The sequence below is a fragment of the Triticum dicoccoides genome, chromosome 1B (assembly GCF_002162155.2).
Source record: "Triticum dicoccoides isolate Atlit2015 ecotype Zavitan chromosome 1B, WEW_v2.0, whole genome shotgun sequence".
NCBI lineage: Eukaryota > Viridiplantae > Streptophyta > Magnoliopsida > Poales > Poaceae > Triticum > Triticum dicoccoides.
The window spans coordinates 487,766,582-487,774,903 of NC_041381.1; positions in this window are offsets into that span (position 1 = coordinate 487,766,582).

An 8,322-nucleotide genomic window follows, 5' to 3' on the forward strand; every position below is an offset into this window, starting at 1 on the left:
CATCTCCCGCAGCACCCATGGCACCCAAGGTCCAACTCGACCCCGTCACCGATCCGGCTATTGCCGACGAGCAACAGCAGCCACCAGGAGCCCGAGCTCCATCTTCCACGCCCTCGTCCGCGAGCACCTGAGGCCCTGCCTCCTCGTTGCCTTAGCCCTCCCTGAGACCCACCTCCATCCCGAGCACCCGCAGAAGCTCCTCCACCATGGACGCCAGGTCCCAAGGTCGTGCCTCTCCTCCTCCTCACCCTGTTTCCCCTGGTTCTCTCTCTAATCCCCGTGTCGTCGTCGGCCTATAGGAACTAGCCCGCCTTGGAGTTCGTCAGCCGCGTCTGCCACTTCTGCACCCGGATCCGCACTACGCCGCCTGCTCCGCCGCGGACCTGGACGTACTGCGCCCTCGGGTCCCCGCCGTCCTGCTTCTTCCCGGCGAGAGCCACACCTCTGGCTCGTTCGGTTCGAGCGAACAAGCAAGCGGGATGCCCGTTCCGCCCTTCTGTTTCACCCTACATCGAATGAGGAGACACACGCCCGCGTTGACCTCTCCCCTCGCCAAACCACCGAGCCGCCCGAGCATCTCCTCCAGTTCGTCGCCTCGGTCGCCGCCTTGCCAAGCTCCGCTCGCTGCCGGCCATCGCCGGGAGACGCCAGCGCCAAGTCCCGCTCCTTGTGTCCTCTGCACCGCAGCCGTGGCGAGGCCTCTGCTTCTTCTGTGTTGACCGCGCCTCCTCCACCTGCTCGTTCGATCCAGCTGCATCGCCTCGAGCGGCCTCCTCTGTGTGTGGCCCGCAAGCCGTGCAGGCCCAGCCGCCCTCCTGACGACCTTCCTCTTCAACGCGTGGGCTGAGTCCCTCTGGTGAGGCCCAGTCCGCCTCAGTTTCGGCCCATAGTTATTTTTTCCGCTGCTGCGAATTTGTCCAATTATCCAAAAACTGCATATTTACACATTAACCCTCAATCATCATGCATATAATAACTCCACAACCATGCATCATATGTAAATAATTTATACATGTAAAATGCTTAGAATTTTGTGTAGATTAATAATTTGCAACTTTCATCCATGTTTAAAATGTTTAAAATGCTGTTTGCATAAATTTGCTTAAATGCCATGCTAAAATGATTTATTTCATAACTAAATAACCGTAGCTCCAATTTTAATAAACTTTATATGTAAATGGGGTGGAGAAATGCATAGATTAACTTGGTGCACTTTGTTTTACTGCTTAACAACATTAAAATATGGTTTAGAGCAGAACAGTAGAAAATTCAAATATGCACATGAGGATTTTCCGGAATTGTTGTTTGTTGTTTCCGGCCTTTTTTAAATTTGCCTAAATAGTTAGTTTACTTATGTTTCACCTCTTGCCATGTTTAACCACATTTAATATTGTTGTGTACCTAAACGAGAGCGAACTAAATAACTTGAATGTGGTGTTTCGTTAATATGCAACTCGTTGCATATTAAGCTCCACATAACTTGTAGTATCGTTTGTTGCACTTTGCCATGCCATGCCTATCTAAACCGAACATGCATCATACTTGATTGTGCATCATGCCATGCTTATGTGATGGTTGTTTACCACGTTGTTTGCTTCTTTCCGGATTGCTTCTCTCGGTAACTTCGGTTTCGTTCCGAAGTTGTGAGGATTCATTCGACTACGTCTGTTTGTCTTCTTCAGGGACTCGTTCTTCCTCCTAGCGCAATCTCAGGCAAGATGACCATTACCCTCGATATCACTTCTATCTTTGCTTGCTAGTTGCTTCGTTCTATCGCTATGGTTGCGCTACCAATCACTTGTTTATCATGCCTCCCATATTGCCATATCAAGCCTCTAACCATCCTTTCCTAGCAAACCGTTGTTTGGCTATGTCACCACTTTTGCTCAGCCCCTCTTATAGCGTTGCTAGTTGCAGGTGAAGATGAAGTTTGTTCCTGGTTGGAACATGGATATTTTGGGATATCATAATATCTCTTATTTAATTAATGCACCTATATACTTGGTAAAGGGTGGAAGGCTCGGCCTTATGCCTAGTGTTTTGTTCCACTCTTGCCGCCCTAGTTTCCGTCATACCGGTGTTATGTTCCTCGATTTTGTGTTCCTTACGCGGTTGGGTGATTTATGGGTCCCCCTGGACAGTTTGCTTTGAATAAAACTCCTCCAGCAAGGCCCAACCTTGGTTTTACCATTTGCCACCTAAGCCTTTTTCCCTTGGGTTTTCGCAAGCTCGAGGGTCATCTTTATTTTAACCCCCCCCCCCCCGGGCTAGTGCTCCTCCGAGTGTTGGTCTGAACTAGAGCCACTTGCAGCGCCACCTCGGGGAAACTTGAGGTATGGTTTTAATTGTACGTAGTGTTCATCCGGTGTGCCTTGAGAACGAGATATGTGCAGCTCCTATCGGGATTTGTCGGCACATCGGGCGGCTTTGCTGGTCTTGTTTTACCATTATCGAAATGTCTTGTAAACCGGGATTCCGAGACTGATCGGGTCTTCCTGGGAGAAGGAATATCCTTCGTTGAACGTGAGAGCTTATGACGGGCTAAGTTGGGACACCCCTGCAGGGTATTATCTTTTGAAAGCTATGCCCGCGGTTATGTGGCAGACGGGAATTTGTTAATGTCCGGTTGTAGAGAACTTGACACTTGACTTAATTAAAACACATCAACCGCATGTGTAGCCGTTATGGTCTCTTTTCGGCGGAGTCCGGGAAGTGAACACGGTATTTGTGTTATGCTTGTGCGTAAGTAGTTTCAAGATCACTTCTTGATCACTTCTAGCTTCTCGAACATTGTGTTGCTTCTCTTCTCTCTTTTACTTGCATATGTTAGCCACCATATATGCTTAGGATTGCTACAGCTCCACCACCTTACCCCTTTCCTACCCATGAGCTTAAATAGTCTTGATCTCGCGGGTGTGAGATTACTGAGTCCTCGTGACTCACCAGATACTAACACAACAGTTGCAGGTGCCGATGATACCAGTGCAGGTGATGCAACCGAGCTCAGATGGGAGCTCAACGAAGATCTTGGTCGTTGCTATGTTTCATTTCATGTTGATCAGCAGTGGAGCCCAGTTGGGACGATCGGGGATCTAGCAGTTGGGTTATCTTCTTTTCTTTTGGCTTCGTCCATAGTCGGACTATGTGTGTACTTTGAATGATGTATGAATTATATGTTCATTGTGTGAAGTGGCGATTGTAAGCCAACTCTTTATCCCATTCTTATTCATTACATGGGATTGTGTGAAGATGATCCTTCTTGCGACAAAACCACAATGCGGTTATGCCTCTAAGTCGTGCTTCGACACGTGGGAGATATAGCCGCATCGTGGGTGTTACAAGTTGGTAATCAGAGCCATCCCAGACTTAGGAGCCCCCTGCTTGATCGAATCGCTGGCGTTGTTGAGTCTAGAACAAAAATGTTTTGAGTCTTAGGATTATATATATCGGAGAGTAGGATTCTTTTTACTCCTCAGTCCCTTCGTCGCTCTGGTGAGGTCTCCTAACGTAGATGTTTTGACGTTCTTCTCCTCAAATTTCACTAAAAACATTTTAGGATCACGCGGGTATCTTGGGATCGTTCCGATATTCTTATGACGAGAACATTGTTCTTGGTGCCTCCTGACATTTAGGGGTTGTGGTAGTGTCCCGGGGAGTTGAGCTCCGAGGTGTTGTCGTCATAATTTTATCGTTGCAGTTCTGGAATACCTGCATTTTGCCGACATCGAAAATCTCTTTTATACAGTTGTTGGTGAGATAACCTCGATGCCACCCAGTACTGGGGAGTTCGGGAGTATTGCCATAGCTCGTATAACGGATGGTTTTTGAAGGTTGAGGTACATGAGTTCCGGAGTTTTCTTGGTTATGTGTTGACGAATGGATACGGCTGGATGTAGGGATTGTTAGTTTGGGTGAGATATATTGCTTCCCCTGTATCCCCCACACCAGATTGCATAACCAGAAAGTTTCGGGAGTTTATAAGTGGGAATTCAAGTATCTCGTAGGATATCTTTCCAATAGACACATGATACGATATGGGATCTATCATATGTTTGTTTCCAGCTTATTATGCGAGCCAAATTCTTTATTTTGTTTTGAGTTGTGGTATTCGAGTTGCTTCGGTGTCAAGTGTTGATTCCATACCTTTCCTAAGCGGTGTTCTCATATTCCTATGTGAATACTAATCCTTCTTGTTTACCGAGTTTTTCATCCCAATTCTATTTCCAACCAGTGCGCTTCTCTTCGAGATGATCCCATCATTCTCCCCATCCTCAAGATCATTTCTAAGTTTTCTCAATGGTGTTTCTTTCATCTGCCCCAAGTTGCCTTTGTTTTTCCCGCCCTCCCACCCTTTTTCTTCAAGGACTCAGATTTCTTAATCAAGTATCCTTTTGTTGATGGGAAGTCTCTCCATTCTTTTCCGTCAATGTTCTTATCCGGTGATTCTCAGGAAGATGCTAAGGAAGCTATAAGTTCATCATTCTTCATTCTCTTTTCTTCTTTGGTGGATTCAATTCAAGCTTTCAGTGTTGATCATATTCCTTTCCTCGTGTCAATTGCTTTGTCATGTTTGGTGCACCTCTTAATTATTCACCTCCCTCTATTTCTTCTCTGGAGTGCTTAAGATTATCTCAGAAGATTCAAGTTTCTATTCTTAATCCTTTCTAGCTATTTCGAGGTTGTTATCTCATTCAAGCCATTTAATTTAACCGGTGTAATCTCCCTTTCAAGTAATCATTTCAAAGGTGTATCTTTTTAGTGGGCCCTAACCCACAGGGTTTTTTCCAGGATCTTACCTGACTCTTCTAATTTTCGAGGAGCCATTCCCAAATTCTTTTCAAAGTTTGACGTAAGAATGAATTTTCATCAGTCACATGCCTTCTCCAAGGTCGCTTTCAAATTCTTTTCAGCTTTGGCTCAACCTTTCCTCTTTTAATCCTTTCGGAGTGTCTCAACAATTAGGTGGTGTTTCTCCTTGTCATTCTTAGCTTTGAAGACCGAAGAAGAGTTCCTCTTAAATCCGTACCCGTTCTTCCAAAGATGGGTAGTTCAAGCTTGATGCCAGCCTCATAATTGGTTTTGAATGTGACAATTCTTTTCTTACCATTCGGAGCATTTCATGAGTTGTTTCCATTTCTTTCCTCCGAAGGCCATCATGTCATAATTCTTCATGCTCAGCGTGTAGCTATCATTCTCCAAATCTTACCAGTGCATCGTTCAAATACCCTCTAATCAGTTCATGATCTCTTTGTTCTCATGTATCTAAATCCCCTCAAGTATCTTCATTCATTTTCCAATTCTTCCCGGTGATTTGTGCCTTTGCTACTTTCATTTTCAATTCTTATGGTGGTTCGTTCATGATTTTACTTCCTTCGTTATCATATCAAATATTCGTTGTTTCCAAATCCCACCGGTGGTTCCATCAATACCTTCTGAAGTTTGCGCTATATCTCTCTTAATCCTTTCTACGGGAATAAGTAGTATGCCAAATCCATTGCTTGTCATCAATTTAATTTGATGAAGGATAAGCATACAATAAATCTTATTCTTATTTCCTCGAGGTGATTCAATTCTTTTCTTTCAGAGATTGTTCATGATGAAGTAATTCTCGGCTCTAGTGTTTCATCTTTTCCTTTTTCGGAGTTCCAAGTTTTCTCGGTTATATCATCGTGAAGCTTCATCTAAATCATCGCAAGGCTTCACCTTGTGTTTTCAACTTCCCTTTATTTTTATCATCCTTTTATTACCGGAGATCTTCATGGAGGCTCTACATGGTGGTTCTTCATGGAGGCTCTACATGGTGGTTCGTCAAGGACTCTTTTCATTCTTCAATTGTTCTTCAAGATTTCTCTTGAAGTTAAGATCAGCCAAGCTATACTCTAAAAATAAACATGGTGCTCAACACATGTTTTGTTTTGAGGCGTTCAAGTATTCTTCTTCTTGCATTTTGAAGTGCAATTCTTTCTACCTTATCTTTTGAGGTGGTGTTATATCATTCTTGACAATTTCCTTTCGTGTTTCACGATTCACCTGTTGTCAAGAATGAGGTATTTTAAATCCGTTAATCTCTTTGTTGGAGTTATCTTGTGTCATATTTCACCGAAAGCAATCCCTAAGGAATGTTGCTATTATGGTGTTTATCAATGATCCAACTTTTCTCATATCCTCTTGGTGAAAGAAGTTTTTCTTCTCGTTGGTGTTATCAATTATATTAGTTGTTTCCGTAGTGGCAGAATTTCGCCTCTATTTTGAGAAATTTTCCATAAGCCCACTACAAGCTTATTCGTTTCGTTGTTGGTTTTGCAACAACTCCGTTCAAACCTTCTTGGAAGGGTGCTTTCAAAGATCATTTGTGGCAGAAGTTGGCATTTTCTTCTCCATTCCTTTATTCCAATGATCTATCTTCTATTTTTTCTTCCGGAGGCATGGTGATGTTGCTCTCTTCGCTCATCATCTCGAATTGTGAGGATCGTGTTCTTTTCTTACTTATCCATTTAACCAGAGTGTTGTGTCTATCATTCCTCTTTTAACCGGAGTCTCATCCAAGTGCTTTCATTTTTCAAAGTTCATATTCTATCCCTTCCATTTTCCAAACAGAGCGTTATCGTAATTGATCCTTATCGTTCCTTGTACATCTCGTTTCAACCGGAGTGCTTGCATGTACTTCTCGTCCATTGTTCTCGTCATTTATAGCCTTGCAAACTCCTAGGTTCACATGGTGTTCCTTGTTTCTCTTTTCTACCGGTGTGCTTTCATATTTCTTTTGATCCTGTCGGATTTCGGGTTCCGGCAGACCCTCAAGGTTCGAACTTTGGGGTGCGCGCGGAGATCACCCTTCTACCAACTCACGTCTCCTCGCCTCGCAAAGGATCTAGGCTAAACTAAGAACAACGCAAGGGACGCAAGGTTTATACTGGTTCAGGCCACCATGGTGGTGTCATACCCTACTCCGGTGTGTGGTGTATGGATTGCCTCAGGGGCTGTTGATGAACAATACAAGGGAAGAACAGCCTTGCGAGGGGAGGAGTTCTTACGTTGGTGGTTCTGGCTAAGGTTCGATTGGTCGACCCTCCGCCTTGAGAGAGGCTAGTCCTATTTATAAAGCGAGGCCCTGGCCCTCTTCCCAAATATTGGGCGGGAAGGGCGCCAACAATTGGCCATTTTGTAGGGGGACATCTAGTACACTTATCCTGACTAAAGTTGGTCCTCACCTGCCAAAGACTCTGACGATGACGCCTTCCTGGGCTCCACGATGACCTCCGTCCTGCCGTTTCTGCTGGTCTTGGTCTCATTGCACCAAAATGGTAACCTTTGCCTGATGGCTTGGCCTGTGCTTGCCCCTTTTGCACCGAAGGGGAGACAAGGACACTGCCCAGGCCGGCGCCCGCCTGGCTTCGGTCGTCATGGCTTGAGTCACGGGCACCTCGTGAGGTACCCCACCTTGATCTCTCCGCCTCCTCACGAGCCAGCCTGACGAGGTTGCGCCTGAGGAAGCTTCTTGTCGTCCGCCCCGTGAGGCTTGGCCCCTCGCGAGGGTCTTGAGCTTGTGCTGACAAAGATGGGCCATACTGGGCCACTCCTTGAGCCATGCTGCAGGCTGTAGGCAGGCAAGTCTGGGTACCCCCGGGCCCAAGGCACGCCCGGACTTGGCTTAAAAAGGAAGCGAAGGGGCAAGTGCGAAGCGCCGCGGGCCCCAACAGCCTACGGCCTTGGGCACCGCGTGGCGGTTGATTGGACGTGGGCGCCCCTGCTTCCCCACGACGCCTCGGCAACTACATGACTTGACAAGTCCCTGCATGCAAAAACGGGTCATGATTACCTGTGATGATGGAGGCCGACGGTTGGCCTCCTCCGGCTATATGTACGGAATGGCGCGAGCCCTTCCAGTCCATCCCTTCCTGCTACTCTCTTTCTTCTTCTTCCCGGCTACTCACCATCCCCATGGCTCCGCCGAAGATGTTCTCGGCCGTGGAGAAGGGAAAGGCTCGTCAGGAGGGGCCTGACTCTCCTCCGACCAAACGTGGCCGGGTCCGCCCTCGCAAGCATCCATCGGCCCTCGCGGTGGCTTCCCGTGGTCGTGGAGGCGGTCCTTTGCGCAGCAATGGGCGCCCGGCTGCCGATGGGAGGTACGTTGTGGCTGCGCGACCCCCCAGGCCGCGCTTCCGCTCGGCGGAGGTGCTACCGGAGTTCATCATGTGGTCGGCGGACCCAACCAGCGCCTGGCTCCAGCTCCCCCGCTTCTTTGTAGGTGAACTTCCGGCCGACGCTCTGGGCGGCCTCTGGCTTCAGGCGGATGGTTGCTGCAGCAGGGCCTCCTGGGCT